Here is an 18,244-nt window from a genome sequence, read left to right on the forward strand (position 1 = left end):
CAACCAATACATGCATACAAGCATACATATACAAGCATATCCACATTTGTATTGTCTCTAGTTCTAACTCGAGCTTGAGCTGGAGAGCTTCTTCCGTGCGGCGGCTGCTTGCAGTTGTGCAAATAGTCATAGTCAATTTATTAGAGTCATCGTGCGTTGGGAGCAAAAGACAAACAAAAACAACAACAACAACAGCAGCAGCAGTAAAGTGTTGAAGGATAATAGTTGTTTGTTGTTGGTTTAGTTGGTTTTCATGGTGTTTTTGTTTGCTTGATTATGGGTCTGTGCGAACATGTTTGAACAAAAATTAAAAAAAAAAATAATATTAAATAAATAAAAATTTATTGAATTAAATAATAATGTGAAATAATAATATTTATATTTTTTTTTAGATTATTCAGCAAAATTCGTTTTTTTGAGCAAATATTTTTGGTATTTTTTTTTTACTTGAAGACAATGATGTCTGCAATAAAAAACATGTAACAGTAATAACAACACAGATATATTGTTATTTGTAAGCCTTTGTTTGACTTGAATTGGACCAGACCGCCCTTCTATTTGAAGTATTTAACATACATATTATACCTTTCTAGTAGGTACTTAAAGACAAATATTGTTTGTAGTGTGATAGTTGGAAAGAACCCTTCTTCTAATCTCTTTCTAGATTACTAATAGACGTCAGGAAAGTCAAGATAGTAATCGAGTCAAAGCTTTTAACCGATCTATCGAGCTTTTGTCTACCAAGAAGGCTTTAAATCCGTTGATAAACATTTTTTAAATAAATATAGAGCTTTGGAATAGTAAATTAACTATTGTATCCTTCATTGGGATTTATAAAATATTTTAAAAATTTAAGTCTCACTGCTAAATAGTAGCAGGACCGATTGACATTTTCTTGGTACCTGATGTGACTTTTTCTTTCAAAATACAGTCGAACTTCCATAACTCGAGCTCTTGAAATGGTAATAGAAGTAAAATTTCATACAAATTACCTTCCGAAACTCGGACTCGTAACTTTGTCACGTGTTCAGTATTTAATATCAAATAATAATATATAATTTCATATAAAATATTTCTAATTATTAAATGTCTATTGGTTTCTTGTTTTTTATCTCATGTTATATTATTTGTAAAAATATTTTTATAAAAATTTTATTTTTATTTTATTATATTTTTTTATTAATTTTTTTATAAATCTAATTTTTTTCTTCCTCAGTTATAATTTTATAATTTTTTATAAATTGTCTTATTGTTATTTTAAATCTAATTAATTTCAAAATTATTTATTTTATTAGAAATACAATATTCATAATTATAATACGCACTTTAATCTTATAACAGTTCCATATATAATATAGTATTATGTCTGTATTTATTCAAAAACCCCATCTATCACACATGTTCGCTCTCATACACGCTCGCTCGCTCACACGCTCACAACCAATTCGACAACGTCGCATTTAAATTTTCATCCAACATTTACTATTTTCTGCTTTTTTGCTTCTCCACATTTCGTTTTTATGAATGAAATCCGGCGCTTTGTTGTTGCTCTGCGCTCATATCTACATATACACAATAGTTAGTGCTTATATTTCTCGCATGCTATAAATTTGTGTTTGCGCTTTCGCATTTGTTCGTTAAACTACGATACGAAATGAGTGCATGCGTACTACGAAAGGCAAGCAACAAACTAGTGCTACAAAGAAATTTATGTATAATGAATAAACTCAAAAACTAGTGTGCCGATTTCGAAAATTCTTTCACCATTGGAAAGCTACGTTCACCCTGAGTAACATAGGCATAGAGAGATATTTAGAGTATATTTATTGCTCGAATCTTAACTTTTTGGAAATAGTTCCCAGATGAGCGTATCAAAAAGACTCCGTGATGGAGAATCTTAATCTGAAACTGAAAATCGCTTGCAAGTCATTCTCTTCGCATCGCAATCCCGTGCGAAGCCGGAGCGGTCTGCTAGTAATATATATTTTTGCATATTATTTGCTGCTCGGGTAATTTCTTGGCGCTATATTTTGGCTTTGTAGTCAATTACTCATTACTTCTATATTTTCGCATGTAGGTTAGTCAACACTAATCTCTTCCAATATTTTGTCAGCGTTTTTTAACAGTTTCAAATAAAATTCATATATTTCGCCTAAAATATTCGTCAACTTTCCCAGTACTTGTGATTGTTTTGGTATCTTTTAACGCTAATATAAAAATAAAATAAATGTTAAAGTATCACACTTGTGCTATGCTGAACTCTTTTATGAACTATCCAAGGTTGCAGGTGCCACCAACTTATTGATAAGAAATTTTAAATAAAAATTGTAAATATTTATTATTGGATATTTACATAACTGCAGCGTGTGTTTCACAGTAAATAAATTATACATATTTTTAAAAACCTTCAGGTGATGATATAAAACCATTAGAAGAAGTCTAGGTAAATATAGTAGGCTGAAAGTAGATTATTTTTATTGGTGGATAATTTTATAACTTTTATGAGTTTTTATTTTTTAATTAATTTTTTTTTTCAATTTCTGTTTTTAATTTTTTATTAATTTTTTTATTTATTTATTTTTAATTTTTTATTTATTTCTTTTTAATTAATTAATTTATTTTTTATTTTTAATTAATTAATTTATTTTTTTGTTTTATTTATTTATTTATTAATTTTTTATTTATTTTTCTTTCTATTTTAATTTTAAATTTTCTTTAAAAATTAAATAAAAAATTGTGAAAATAAATTTTGTATTTAATTTTTTAATATTTTTATTTATTTTTTTGATTCATATTTTTTTGATTTATTTATTATTTTTTTTATTTAATTATTATTTTTTTTTTATTTATTTATTATTATTCTTTTATTTATTTTTTTTTTATTCATATTTTTTTTTGATTCATTTATTATTATTTTTTTATTTATTTATTATAATTTTTTATTTATTTATTATTATTTTTTTATTTATTTTTTTAATTTTCAATTATTTTTATTTTCTTTTTTTTATTAATTTTTTTTTTTAATTTTTAAATTTATTTATTATTATGCATATAATTTTTATTTATTTTATTTATTTATTTAAATATTTCTTTATTTTTTTATATGTCATAATTCTATTTTATACCACCCTAATGTGAAAAACATTTGTATAATTTTGCAAACGTTTTGCCCTTATATAAATCTACTGTACGCTAAGGTATGAATTTTTGCACATATGTACATATCTGCCTTCATATATCGTTATTGACACATGTGCCATAGAACTTTTCCATATAACATACACCTATATGCATACATACATACATACATACATACATACATACATACGAACAAATATTGTTTGATGCAAACATTTGCTGGATTTACCAACAAGCAACTAGATTAGACAATAGTAGCACGATTGTTGTTATAATATTTCGCAATTTTGTTTATCATATTATCAATTGAATTAGACAAAAATTTCCGCTGATTCATACAAATTAATACATATGTACATACATATATAGTTACACTTGCACTATGTATCTAGCTGGCAGTGATAAGGTTGAAGTAATGCTAATCTGACTGTTGTCAGCATGGAAATTTCTCATCTCATAGACATTTTGTTGGCATTTTATTATATATCATAATAAACAAGAATGAAAAAAGTGGGGCAAAATCTTTTAAAATTTCCGTTTGAATTTAAACTCTTTCTAAATGAAAAGTAAATGTGCTTGACTCAGCAGTATACTTGTAAATGATACCGTTATCACACTTTCCTAGCAGGAGAGTTCAAGTACTCGCAGTTTTAGACTATGCCACTCACTGGTTGTATGATTTGATGAGTCACCACATGAAGCATCGGCGTGTAACCAATGCTTATGGTGAAATGAAGTTCATAAAATATCGAAAATTATCTAGATATAGAGACTTTTTATGTTAGAATATTGTTTTCACGATGATACGAAGAATTTGCGATATCTAATCGCTTTGAAAGCGATAACTTAAATTCGAGCTGTTAGATATCATTTTTGGAATAGCCTTATATCTCTCTTTTATTCCCTCCTCTCCTTCGGTCTCGTATTTCTTATCCTCCTTTTTTTTTACTTTTGTACTCTCTCTTTCACTCGAACTCCATCATTCACTGTCTTCTTATTTTTGTCTTTCTTTATAACAGCTTCTCTCTTCTATTCCGTCTCCCTTCTCGATTTACAGCTCTTCTCCTTCTCTCTCTTTCACTCTCCCTCGCTCTCTTCTACTGTCTCTCTCTCTCTAATTTTTCTTCTTCCTCTCTCTTTATGTTCTCTATATTCAGTTTGGTATAAGAAACGAACCTAGATCTATCCCGAATCGAGTGTATATCATTTATTCTCAAGATCTCAGTTTTAAAATACCAAACCTATATCAGAGACAATCGTTCTAGACCACTCTTGTGAGGACTCTCGAAAGTTTGCTACAACTAGTCTACTTACAGCGGGATGTCGAAGGTTCAATTCTCGTTGACTAGTTATATTTGCTTTCATTGTATCCACCCACACAAAATATTTCTCACACTTCCTTCAAAAATCGAAACCAACAACAAAAACACACAAATTGATGATCTAAAAATCCACCACTTACGCCCAAGTTTCTATGGCGGCCAAGGCAATGTCAATAGCGAACAGGGGCCACATCTGCAGTACACGTACAAATGCAACAACAACAATGAAAATTGGATTAAAAACGAATGCTCGCAATAATGCTGAGTCAGACAAATCAACCAGTCGACCAAACACAGTCAACGCTGGATGAGACGTGTCCCAGGGTAATCGAACTGGCTGTCAATGCAACAGTGCGCCGCTTGCTGCATGCATGCGCTTAAGGGCGAAAGCTTGCTACCGGCTGCAATGAGGTAGAAAAGAAAAGCGGCGCGAAGCGAGCAAAGCGCAGCAGCCGACAAATCGAAGAGCTCGCACTGGAACAACAGTCCGTCCGCCTGCTGGATGACTGCTTTGTTGCTTGGCTGCACAGCGCGCTTTCGGCTGGGACTGACAGACGCTGGGACTAACAAAAACATGATTTGCATGATTGCATGCATGGACCAACGAAACAAAACAAAAAAAGAATGGCAGAAGCAAAAAAAGAGTAAATAAAAAGAAGAGAAGCGCCATAGCACACGGAATTTCAAGTGCAGCCGTGCAAACAGCGTAACTGATGGAGGTGGTGTGGTGGCACCAAAGCCATCATTGGCGCTGCGGCGGCTACACATCTGATCGAGTGCGGCGCGGCTCACGATGGTGTGGCGACTTTGGCGCGCACAAACGCGACAACAATAAACACACTTGCAAATGACAATGCGGCCAAGCGGCACGGCACAAGTCCATGCCACATGCAACATGCAAACAAAAAATCAATCGATTTGGGATTTGGTCGCAGATGCGCCAACTCGAGTGCGCCTTCGCCGCGCTGTCGCGACAGAGACACGTACCAAATGGCTCGGATGGCTGCTGGCTGTTGCCACCAACACAATTGCTATTTCTGTTGTTGTTGTTATTGTTCATATTGGCGGGTGCAAACAAAGGGCGCGCATGCAGAAATAATAATAATAAGGAAGAAGCAGCAGCATCGGCAGTAGCACCAACGCAACCGCGGCATTCACAGCGTCAAATGGACATTGTGATTGCAATCGCATAAATTGGCAGTGGCAATGCGGCAACAGAAGCAGAAGCAAATGTGCATGTGCGTCCGACGCTGGTAGCAACTGTGGCAGCAACAACAATAACATTTACAAATATAAGATTACAAAAATAATGGCAGAACTCATTGCGAACCGTGGCGGCAACTTTAACAATTGTTTGACAACAGTTGCAACACCAACAACAATGAGGTCACGGTAGAGGCCGAGAGACTTTTGTGAATTCCACATGGATCACTCAGTCTCTTCCTTGGAAAACCAAGCTGAAGTCAAACGTTGGAACGGAATCTTTCCTCCGATAGATTTGTCGAACTACTCATGGTTTATAACGTCGTGGAACCATATAAAAAGTGCCATAATAAAGAACCATATTGAAAGTAACTGGTTACCTCAAGTCTTAATCGCTTTAATAAACACCAAGATCTATTACTTGATAGTGGAGCATATTTGTTTGAATTGAGCTGGTGGTTACAACTCTATAGTCCTTACCCTTCTACTGGTACTGCAGTTGATATATTGAGCAGGACCTTAGCTTGATCCAAAGATTTAAAGCAGAGGATGTCCTGAATCGGATACCGACGGAGCTCAGTGAGTAAAGCTTTGCAGAGCTTTGGAGTACTGGAAAGTTTAATCGTAAGGAAATTGTCAGAGAAAGTTGTTGGATCGGAGACTATTTTTTTAAATCAGTCCTTGGCCGGTTTTTAATTTGGGTTCGTTTCAATTTCGTATCCTCTCTTTGAAGAAACGGGGTTTAGAGTTCCTCCCTATGCCCTCTCTTTTTCTTTTCTCTCTCTCATACATATATATGTATATACCTTCCTTTCTCTCTCTCCTCCTTTCTTTTCTTACTGTCTCTATTTTTCATTTCTTCTCTCTCGTTCTCTTGAATTCATTCATTTTTGAATCAGTCCTTGACCAGATATAATTGGAAGTTCGTCTCTGAAGAAACTGGTATCAGGGTGCATCCCTCTCCCTTCTCTCTTTCTTTTATCTATGTCTTTTCTTCTTTCTCTCTCGTTCTCTCAAATTCATGCCTCTTACTTAGCGTCGATTTTCTGAAGAACTGGGGACTAGCATCCCCTCAAACAAGACCCTCGGACTCTAAAATCGTTCTTGATTCTAAATTTTTTGGAATCTGAGCAATCTTTTTTGAACTCCACAGTTCCATACACCCTAGTAAGCAATACAAAGACACAAATCCTCGAACCCAACATCAGCTGGCTACATTGTGTATATTTGCCCTTCACTTGCACGCTTTATTTACACAAACCGCACTGCAACCGCTCAATACCCCACCACCACCGCCGGCCTCCGGCGCTGACGCACTGCCGCATACTGATATGATGCAAATCGAAAACTAAATGGAAATGGAAATGGAAATTGAATCGACGAATGCTATCGAAATTTCCACTTTTTTTGCTCACTCATTTATATGCATGGACGCCTACCACAGCAGCAGGGACGAACGCAAGCTTGGTGAGGGCGCTGCTTGGGCATGGACCGACTGTTGCAAGCATGCATGACACAGTCGTTGAGTGGCACAGCTGTTGCAGCAGCACATAAGCAGTGTCATTGTGTACAGAAGGACGGACAGTTCGACTGAAGGACCGACCAAACCAACGCCCGCCACCCCCCTTCCTCGAGCTATTCAAAGTTATCAGCGCGACGCAGTCAATGCGCTTCGTTTCATGCAACTAAAAGGCTGTCGGGCTGCTGTTGAGCTTATCCAGCAGCAGTTGTTGTTGTTGTTGCCTGTGTGGTTGTTGTTGTGGTAGCAGTAGCAATAACAATCATAAGATGTGTGTAAGCGATGAGCAGTTGAATAAGAGCGAGTGTGTAAAAGCAGCTTGCAGGGATTTGTCTGCACATTTGTGCCAGCAATTCCCAAAGCGCCTGCCGCACAGACATACATACATACATACATTTCTGCGTTTCTGCTTGCTGGCAAACAAATCAGCGAAGTGGCCAATTTACAATGCCTGCAAAGCTCGAGCGAGTTCAAGCATTCTTACGAGTGGGTGTGTGTGTGTTGCGCGCTCTGTGTCACATTGCATGCCACACTGGCTAGCTGGCTGTGTCTGTCTCTCCATCCGTTCGTCCAACCCAGTGCCCGGTCGTGCATTTGTTTATGCCACCAGCTCTTGAACGTCGCGGGCTGAGTGCAGCAGCAGTAAGTGGCAGCCTTTTGTGACACGTGTATAAAGCGCAACAACAACAACAACAAACACATATGTATATGTGATGTGGCACGTTTGCATGTTAACCACCGTCAGACTGCCAGTGTCACTTGAGCTCAGCGCCACCACCACCACCAGCGGCAAACGCGCCGCGTCGCGCCATTATCGACGCAACCAACCACCTCACACACATACACACACGTACATATATTCATATTATAGAGTATATATATATGATGTCCTTTGGCATCAGCATCAAACCAACCATCGTTAACAGCTTTTGTATGCTTGAATATACTCCCATACAGCGATGTCTGTATATGTGTGCGTGCGTGTGTTTGTCATCGGTGGCGCATCTGTAGTTGCCGCATCAGCTGCTGCAGAGACAATACAATCAGCTTTCGTGGTGGCACAGTGGTTGCAAAGTGCGTGCCAATAACTTCATACGTATGTAAATTAAATTTGATCTATTTGAAATTTGAAAATTTGCGTGGTTTCCACTTGCATCACAATCATCAATTGTTGGTTACTCTTAGGAAACTTGCATAATTTGTTGCTCATTTAGATTTTGATTAAGATAAATGCGATAAATAATAGTGCAGGTGGCGAGTTTCTGCTTTTGAGCGCTTTTTAGAATCTGATTAAGTCAAAAAAATTGGAAGGGTGACAGTTTTTGATGAACAAACGCTCTCAGAGTGATCTGTTTGCCTTTAAGTTACACCTTTTGACAGCCTTACAGAATCTATAATTTTATGGATGAAAGTTTATTACACTCCAGACATTTATATTAGATCCACCAAATGCACCCGGAGTGATTTTTGACAAGTTTATTTGCCTTTCTCTTAGCAATATTGTCTGAATATAAATCGGACTAAAATTTTTGTCTAGTGAAAATTTGACCTTAGCGTCACCAATCTGTATTACAATTAAATAACTTTCTAGGAAGTTCGAAAAATAACCGATTGAGAAATAACCAAGAGTCTTAAGTATACACATATACATCCCGGTTTCGATTACGTCCAACCGTGACTATTTTCGAATAACATCAATTGGCTTTCCATGGTTTCCATAAATAAAAGTCAATTGTTGTTACTAGGTCCAGAAAGGAAGGAATATGTGTCTACTAATAACTCTTCATTATTTCTCTATTTTATTTCGGTAGATTTTCTATTATACCCGATTATAGATCTAGCTGTGCCCAAGTTGTTGTGTTATTCCTACTATTCCCACGACAGCCGGGTTTAAGTAACCGGAACGTACTCGGATTTTCTACAGAACGAGGTGAACTCAAAAGTATTCCTCAAAATTATTTGGCTATTTCTTCTGACTTCTGACTTTCTACAGCCGTCTGACTTTTTGTATTCCCGCGAAGAATTTAGTCTAGTTTTTATCTCTCGCATTTTGTTGGTGTTGTAACGGTTACCCAAACCTCGTTTAACCGGCAAGCCTAGACTAATTGTCATCGAAATCATATAACGGGAGGCCAAGGCCCAGGATCGATAGGGTCGGACCAAAGGGAAAGAGATGTTAGATGAGTAGGGTTTAGGAGGCATGCAATTGCTCTAGTTTGAAAGTAAGTAAGTAGGACTTTAACCTGCTACAGTATCCAGAACTCGTTCTTTCGCTTTTATATCTCTTACCCTTTCGTCGTTACCTCAAGGTCACTGTTTTAGCGTGTATGGTTCTTATATTTGATTTCCTTAGTGAATCTTTGGATGCATTTCGTTTTTTATTAGAAGTAAACCGCCGTACAGTTTCCGTCCCTGAGTTCTAAGTAAATGGTAAATTTTACTCAACCCCGATCAATTACTCGTCAAATGCCTCATTTTACCATAGGTGAGATCTAAGTTCTTTTGATAATTTTCACAAAGTTTCTTAAATATAGAGACGTATGTTTCCATATCTTCGATTTCCTCAACAAAGTCAAGAGTTGTCCAAGACTAATAGTTCAAATTGGTAACTGGTTTGATGAGGTCCCTTTTTAATGTTTGAGACATATATCAATAATCCTAAATGTCCGTATTCGACTTGAGGCAAGGTTTTCCTAACTTTTTCCCGTAATTTGATATAAAGGACGGTCCTCGAGCGCAAGTTCGGGGTCTTTTTTTGGTCGGAACCACTTTCCTTCAAACATCTTGAGTCAGGCATTCGTTAGAAATAGACTATTTATTCCCCCAGACTGAGAGGTTATCCCTCTTTTCTGTTGTTTTTATTTTATTTTTTTATTTATCAATAATCGCTCCCTAAATTTTTCACTTAAAATTATGAAAAGTTTATAAAATATTTAACCAATATATCTCACTTGCAACACCACTGTCCTTGCCACTCAGCATCCTTGCTCCATTGTTTCATATTTGCGCTATTGCTGTTATTGGTTTTATGTTGCCACTGCTGTTGCTGCTCTAGCTGATTTAAGTGCCAACTGTGCACACAGTATCCAAAGATCAACTTCACGAATTCGGCGCCCTTCCGTTCAACTGACAACCGACTGCTGACTGCCGACTGCGCTCCCATGCGCCATACGCCATACGCCACTACATTGCTGCTGCTACTGGCCCCAATCCACGACGAATGAATGCCACTGCCTTCCTTTGAACATTGACCGTACGCTCTGCCATTTGTGTGCGCCTCTCCGCACTGCGCTTCCCATTGTCCACTACACGACGACGACGACGATGCCTTGGCCCAGTGTTCAATGTCCATTTTACATGCATTCGCTTTTAACTCTCGGCTGTCGCCGCCACAGCAATGCGATGCGGTCAAGCGTACAAATGTGTCGTTCAACGCTGGCTCTTCTGGCTTTAGCGCTGGCCACCGACTGCTGGGCTGGCTGGCTACTTGTGAGCTTCCATGCAAAAGTAAATAAATAAAGTACAACAACAAACAAATAAAAATGAATATGAAAATAAAAATCGAAAATGAAAACAAAAACAAAAATGTTCCGAGGCAAATGAACAAAAGCAATAACAAACAACTGGAAAAATGCATGCCACAGTTGGCCATGGTCCGTGCGGCGCCAGTTGTGTCATATTTTTTGGAATACTCCCCACTTATAACGAGACACGAATTGGCAGCAGCCGTCGCGCAACCACAGAAGTCAGGGCCATGCCGACGTGGTTCGGTGGCAGCCAGCAGCCAGCAGAGGGCAAACGGTTGCCGACAGCAGCCAAAGCGAAATTGAAGATGAACGAAAATAAAAATTAATACAAAAACAGCAATAAAAATAAAATGGAAATCGTCGAAGAGGCGAAAAAAGCGCGAAAAAAGTCGCAAATTTGTTGTGGCCTGTGAAGCGGCAAAACGACAAATCCAAACGATTGGCGCTGGAACGGTACGTCGACAGCGCTACAAACCCACATAACCAAAAGAACCCACAGAGCCACCTCCGTACGTGGACTAAGTCCGTATGTATGTAGCGCGCTCATCCGCGAGCTCGTCCACTCTTCGGTCCTCTGTCTTCCGACGTCCTTTTTGCCGACCGAGTGTATGAAGTGCCAGTATAACTGATTTGGATTTTGTTTTATGCTTTTTGCAAGTGAAATGAATTCCATTCGCAACAATCAATATGCAACAGCAACAACAACTACGGAAAACAACAACAGCAACGCCAACTTGCAACCAAAGCCGCCGCACAGCCAAGCCGCGTCGTGTTATCGTTGCATGGGACGTGGCAACCACAGGTCACTTAGCGGCGGCAGCAAGAGCCAGCACAACAACTGCGGGTCGTGCCGCCAGAAGCGCCGCGTTGCTTAAACACAAAAGTACTTCGCCTTTGCCTCATCTTTACTTTAGCTTTGCCTCAGCACGTTGCTTGTCTTGGCGTGCGCGTTGTTGCCACAAAGCCAGACGCGCATCACTGACGAAGTTAACACATAGACGGCAGCCAAGCTTTGGCCGCACTCAAATGATGGGAAGATTCATCGGTTCGTGAACGTGGGCACGGATTTGTGCGGTCCAATTGCAAGGATGATGTATCTTGTGTAGAGTCTGGTATTGGTACAGTGGCACTTAGCTTAAAAGTACGGGAATTTTAGAGCGAGGGTACCCAAATTCTCGAGGCCTTCCGTTACTTGAGAGGAAATTTGATCGTGATCTCTAGCTTTCAGATTCTCAAGAAATATCGACGTTAGATTCTAACTTATGATCTTTAGTGGATTAAGACCCTTCTCGTGGTGGTAGAAAGTATCTTTGTGGGAAGTCGAAAACATCGAATACAGTAATCTTTTCTATCAATGTAGACTCGGATCCATATTTCCCTTGTTGTTGTCTGTTATCTCTGATTCTTCTTTATACTTTTTTTTTCAACATTCTACACACTGTAACTTTAATTTCAATATATACCTTCCCTTTTCGCTGATCCATTGTCGTAACAATAAGCCAAACGTACGGTCAATGGCAGCGACCAAATGTTGTGAACCGCATTGCCGGCTTGGTGCAACCTCAGAAGCGGAAAGAATTCGCTATGACAATAAGATGCAAAACGAATTTGCGAATAGAATTTTTTACGATGTCAAAAGCGTTGAAACGGCGACAAATAAACGGAGAAGCTAAAATGCATAAACAATAATTGAAATTAATACTCAAGTGAAATTGAAAAGTTTGGAAGTAAAGGGTAGATAAGCCTTATGGAAAAAGATCGTAGCGATTGAAGATTCTCACAGTAGTAAAAACGATCATTTTGGGGAATGAATGGAAAGGTCCGTTTTTACTGCCAAGACCCGAGACCCGATTTTAGAAACTTAAGATACCCAAAATTCTTTGAGAAGACACGACGACTCAGACTTGACATTGAATCTGAAGATCGCGAAAGATTCGGTATTCAAGGAACTTATTTCCAGCGTCTGCGCTCACTATTTTCGACAAATCTTCTTGATAAATGCCGACACCGACAGCTTTGAGAGTATTCGAAGATTGATGCGTGGTAACATGGTTTTTCGATATGACACGATTTTACCAAATAATTCCGCACTATTGCCTCCCGGGATCGGATCATCTCAACTATACTTCGAACTGAGTATTTGTCACTCCATAAATCCGGACCCATAATAGAGCCTTTTTCACTCCAGACGTTTTTAAGCTCCTATGTAGAACCTTTGGGAGTCTCTAATACAAGAGGCTGGAGGATCATATAATATTTTCTCTCGAAGTTTTATCAATCATTCCCACTTGAAATGGGGGTGATGACTATTAAGGGCAATGATGAGGTCTTGATAAGAGAAGATAATCGTAGAGGTCTGTTAAAGGCCTCTGCAAACTTAGGCTCAGGAAGCAGATATACCAACATATAAAGTTGGCAGGAGTCAGAGGGACAGAAGACTTCGTAGAAGATCTTATACTCGATGAAGATATCTCCAAAAGTCTGCTAGGATCTATCACCCACCCTGACCGCACTCTTACTTAAAAAATAGTCTCTTGGTCAAAACACATATCGTGGTAAAACGGAGAAGTGGTGGCGCAACATAAATTGCAAATTGCGACGCACAACCCACATGCCACACACATTCACCTCCAACTGAAATTGCAATTAATGCTCATGTGTGGCACGTGTGTGCGTTCAAATGTTTGCCACACATGCAACATATTCCAGCAAATGTTGCACTTCGCACATCGTGCAACACCACACACAATGCAACAACACTCGCCCATGTTCATGTTACTTGCAACATTGCAACGTAGGCATGCAAACACCGTTGAGTGAGTAGTAATTGCCTCACACGTTGGCGTTGATTGGTGCTGACGCCGGCTGTGATGTTGCATAAATGCACGCGAACACATAATCACACACTCGCACTTGCACTTGCACTCGCACTCGTTAATCTCCCGCATTTACTTGCAGCGCAGTAAAAATGTTACCCAAGATGCCGGCAACGTCACCACATGCACGTCGCCGCCGCTGATGTTGTTCGCCTTGCTTAAGCTTAAGCAACGCCGCAAAGCGCCATCAGTGGCATGCTAACGCCGTTGCCACTTAAAAGTGCATTTCTCACACCCAAGCCAAGGTTGTAAGATTGCTTGCCACCGAGTGGATTGGTGGCAGTGTGGCTGCGTTCAACGACTGTGTTTGTTTACTTGCAACATACGACGCATGTGTGATTAAATCTCTTGCTTGTTGCAAGTTACTATACTCGACTCTACTTGTGGCATTTGCAGGCAGTGCAGCTGAGTTAGTCAACAGGTATGCGCTTTTCAGCCGCTTCCGTCGCCGCTTTCAATTAATCTTTCCAATTACTTGCTTTCCAAATGACTATGTTGGTTAGAAATAGACGATTGAAGATGGTTGCCAGATTCAGCGGACTATGAGTTGAGTGTAAGAATCTTCCATTCCAGCTCCTGGAGTTTCTGGCGAGTCACCGCCAGACGTTGTCCTGACGGAAAGCAATTCCTCTCATATTGTCCAAAGTTGACCACTTCTGGGCGATTGCTTATTTAAAGCTGTCCAATTATTGATAGTACAGATCCGAATTAAAAATTTGACCGCTCACAGTAGATGATTCCTTCCAGTCCTAGCAGAGACATAGAAAAACCTTTCTGGCCATCAATGCTGACTTGACCACAGTTTGCACTGGCTCTACGTGATGTGACTAGGACCAATTTTCACTGGAAATTGTCATAAGAGACCCCCATTTCAATACCAGTCCGCCTCAGAAATGAATCGAGTTAAGGGCACCCCCACATCGAGCTTCTTTTTTCCTTTTTTAGCCAGCCTTATTTAAATGGTTCCAAAAGTGCGTCCATGACGATCGGACTCGACGGTTTCCCTTAATTATTCGATATTTTAGACAATTAGCCTTTCAAAGCATGGTTCATCTTCGACTTGGAAATGACTGGAATTGATATTATGGGTTCCTTAGAGTCGGTCGGAGTATTCCTATTGGTTGGAATATAAGTCTGGACCTACCATCTGGGCCTAGTTGACGTAGAATTAGAAGGCTATTGAGAAGTTTCACTCAAGCACAGGAATTTGAATAGAGGTATCCCATTATTAATAGACCCGTTAAAGTGACGACAAGAATTGAACTAAGTTTTAGTCAAGATCTAGTAGTATATTAAAATCCATCGGTTAAGCTCACGAGCTCCGACTTTTTGCCGACTTAGGTATAAGAATGAAGACATGGAATTTGGTAACTGTTGGTGGTGGCATGGGAAGAAGAAACTGTGGCGTCTACATTCCCAGTGGATACTCAGTTTTGAACATAAATCCGGGTTCATTCTGGTTGAAGAGACCCGACAGCCTTCGGAACGGAAGTAAGAACCCTCAAATGGAGTGCTGAGACCAAGTAAACCTAGTCTAGACCAAGTAAACCTAGTTTAAAAACTGTCGAACTTCACTGGCTCTGACATCAGTGGGCCTTCTGAAGGCCTACCGGCAACCGCTAAATCTAACATTATGACTCTGTCTAAAACCAGCTCAATGAATGAAGAGTTTGTTTGAATATTAAACAGTAAAAAAAATGTTCTGATATTGCAACACTGGCTATACGCACCTAATTTCGGCAATAAACTTGTCTACTTGTCTCATCTTTCCTCAGTAACTCTCACCTTCCGGCCGAACCGTAGTTCGTTCACAACATTTATGGCACTGCTATTGACTGTTTTAACAGCTTTACAGCCACAACACATTCTTTGTTGGGAAGAAATGCACTCAAGCGTCCATAAATTTGTACGTCATTTACGTGGGCTGCGCAGTGTTTCTGCAGCACAGCTGTGTTGTGAGATACGCAAATGTTTGCCAATCAACATATTTCTGTTTGTTTGTTTCTCTATTCTGCTGCTCTTTGTTGTTGTTTGTGTCTCTATGTGTGATTATTACTTATGCATTGCGTAAGTTGCCGTTGCAACAGCGTTGCGATAACTTGCCACATGTTGTAAACAAACACGCTACAATTGACACAGTTGGTGGTGGCGACAATGGACAACAACAACAACGACGACGCATCGGTGGCAACGTCATTGCTTACTTAATGCCACCTTGGTGTTGCCACTTACGCACAGACGTACAACTGTACGGCTGCGTGATTTGTATCTAATGTCCTGCTATGAAGTTGTTACTGTTGATATTGATGACGGTCGGTTGTTGCTGCACGCATCATACATACGCAGTAGTCTGCGAGTTTGGTGGGCCAAGCAGCTAATGTTACTGACAGCGACAACAAAAATAGAAAGTAACAACAACAACAAAAACAATCAGCAATGCGCAACATACGCACCCAATAGCAACAACAACAACCATCTAACTCTATTCTCTCTCACTGTGTTGCAACATCCATTGCCGTTGAGCCGCTACGTAATGATACGACGTAAGCAACAACGCATTGGATTTGCGCGCTTTGAGTGCCCAGCTCAGCAGGCCTCCAGTGCTTAACGCATGACAGTTCGTATTAGGTTGGATTTTACGTTTGAGTGCGTCCAATTCGTGCAACAGCTGCATTCTGTTCTGTTGGTGCTGGTGTTGTTAAGAGCATCACCAGCTTTCAGCACTAACGCACGCAAGTCGTTAGAGTTACATAATTCATCAGTTGACGTAGTTGTTGCTATGTGATAACTCTCCAGTTTGAATGGAAGTGCGTAGGAAATCTCTCGCCATTGCATAATGATCCACAATGCCATGAAAGTATAGAAGGTTTCACTTTGCTATGGTTGGGTGGGTGATTTTTGGTGGAAGAATCCTGGACACCCACGGTTTTTTGAAACTAATTAGTTTTTAGTGAAGAGCTAATTTCTGCAGTAATTAAGGCTTATAAATCCATAAATACTCCCAGTTCGAGGCTACCACATAGTAGAAATCGTTCAAATATAGTCTTAGAAGAGGTCTAAATGAGGTGAGAGGTCATAAACGTATCCCAGAACCCATCGGTCATTCAAAGGTGGTTATAATCTGTGTGGACAGTTCTCTTCACGAGTAAGAGAAGCTCGACTAAACGTCTAGTAATCATATTTTCCCTCGTTTCTCAAGGATCTCAGATCTTAACAGTAGTAACAGCCATTTTAATGAATTGTAAGATTTCTAGTCTCAAGTTTCTCCTATTAGAGATTATTCTTCAAGGCAAAAGTAATTCCAGAAGAGTCTTAACCTCATTTTTCTTCCATAAATACCTAAAATGATTGTAATTGTAAGTCTGCTCCCTTTTGGGAGTTGCTTTCAATCTGAACGTTAGGATTAGGGATGGCGTAATCTGAAAGAGATCTATAGTTAGTAAAAATTTAGTCTCCCAGAACAGAGGAAAGAATTCGAAAAAATGTAATCTCTTGTAATGTTGGAAATATAATACCTCGCTCTCTGTATCTTCTGGCTACACTTTTCCATTCCTTGGGATATATTCCAGAGTTTTATTGAAATTGCGTTTCATATGTCGTTATGGAAGTGAAAGATACGTTGCCAAATAATGCTTTACTTACTATTCTTAAAATAACAGGCTTTTCCTAACTCTCTGCTAGAAATTTCGTTCGTTACTCATTGCAATTCTCAAATGGTTTATAAAAAATAGTTTTTCGCATTTCAGTGCTTAGAAGAACGTAGAGTATAGAGATATCAACTAAATACTAAACTCTTAATCAAACATATTAAGTTACCACTTCGAACTGTCTACAAATAATCACTTGTCTTTCATATAACTTAATTTACTCTGACCTAAACCCCGCCGAGTATGCTAATTCCACTGAATCGAAAGAGTGAATTTCTCACAAATATTCTCGTGAAAAAATACCACAATGCCCAGCTGAGTATACACCCTGCTGGCGAACTTATTCCACGAGTCTCTAGCACAGGGTAGCAATTGAGTGGACGCATCTTCTGCAGCATTCTAGCCGGCCGTGCGGCCGCAGCAATCTCCTGCTTGCTGCTAAGAAAAACATTGCCGCTGAGCTACTTCGCATATCAACACGCTTCCGTGTGGTCCGATGTAATCAACTGTCGGCTGGCCAACAGCAAAAGCAAACAAACCAACAGATGGACGCACAGACAGACAGACGGACAAGCCTCGGCATGCATGCATAAGAATTTGCACGGATACACATGAGAATTGAGATGCAAGTTGCATGCCACACAACGGCGATTGCATGACTGCCCAGCAGCCAGCCACCAACAGCCACCAGAGTTGTGACCACAGTCAGCAATGACAGTCGACAGTTGTTGTTGTTGTGGATTAAAATCTAAAAATAAAAATCGATGGAGAAATAAAGACACGCAGAAACGCATAAAATATTTGTTGTGAATTTAATTTATTTACAATTGCCAATCGTTTGCGAGATTAAACGGTGCGGGGGGGCACGTACTACGTAGTTAAGCAACAATTTGAACACACATTCAATCTATATACGTTGTGGTGGTCGATGTGTGGTGGCGTAAAAAACGTTCTCTTAATTATCTGCTGCTGGAGTATAATGGTTTTGCCTCAATTAGCGGTGATCTGTAAA

This window comes from Zeugodacus cucurbitae, chromosome 3 (assembly GCF_028554725.1).
Source record: "Zeugodacus cucurbitae isolate PBARC_wt_2022May chromosome 3, idZeuCucr1.2, whole genome shotgun sequence".
NCBI lineage: Eukaryota > Metazoa > Arthropoda > Insecta > Diptera > Tephritidae > Zeugodacus > Zeugodacus cucurbitae.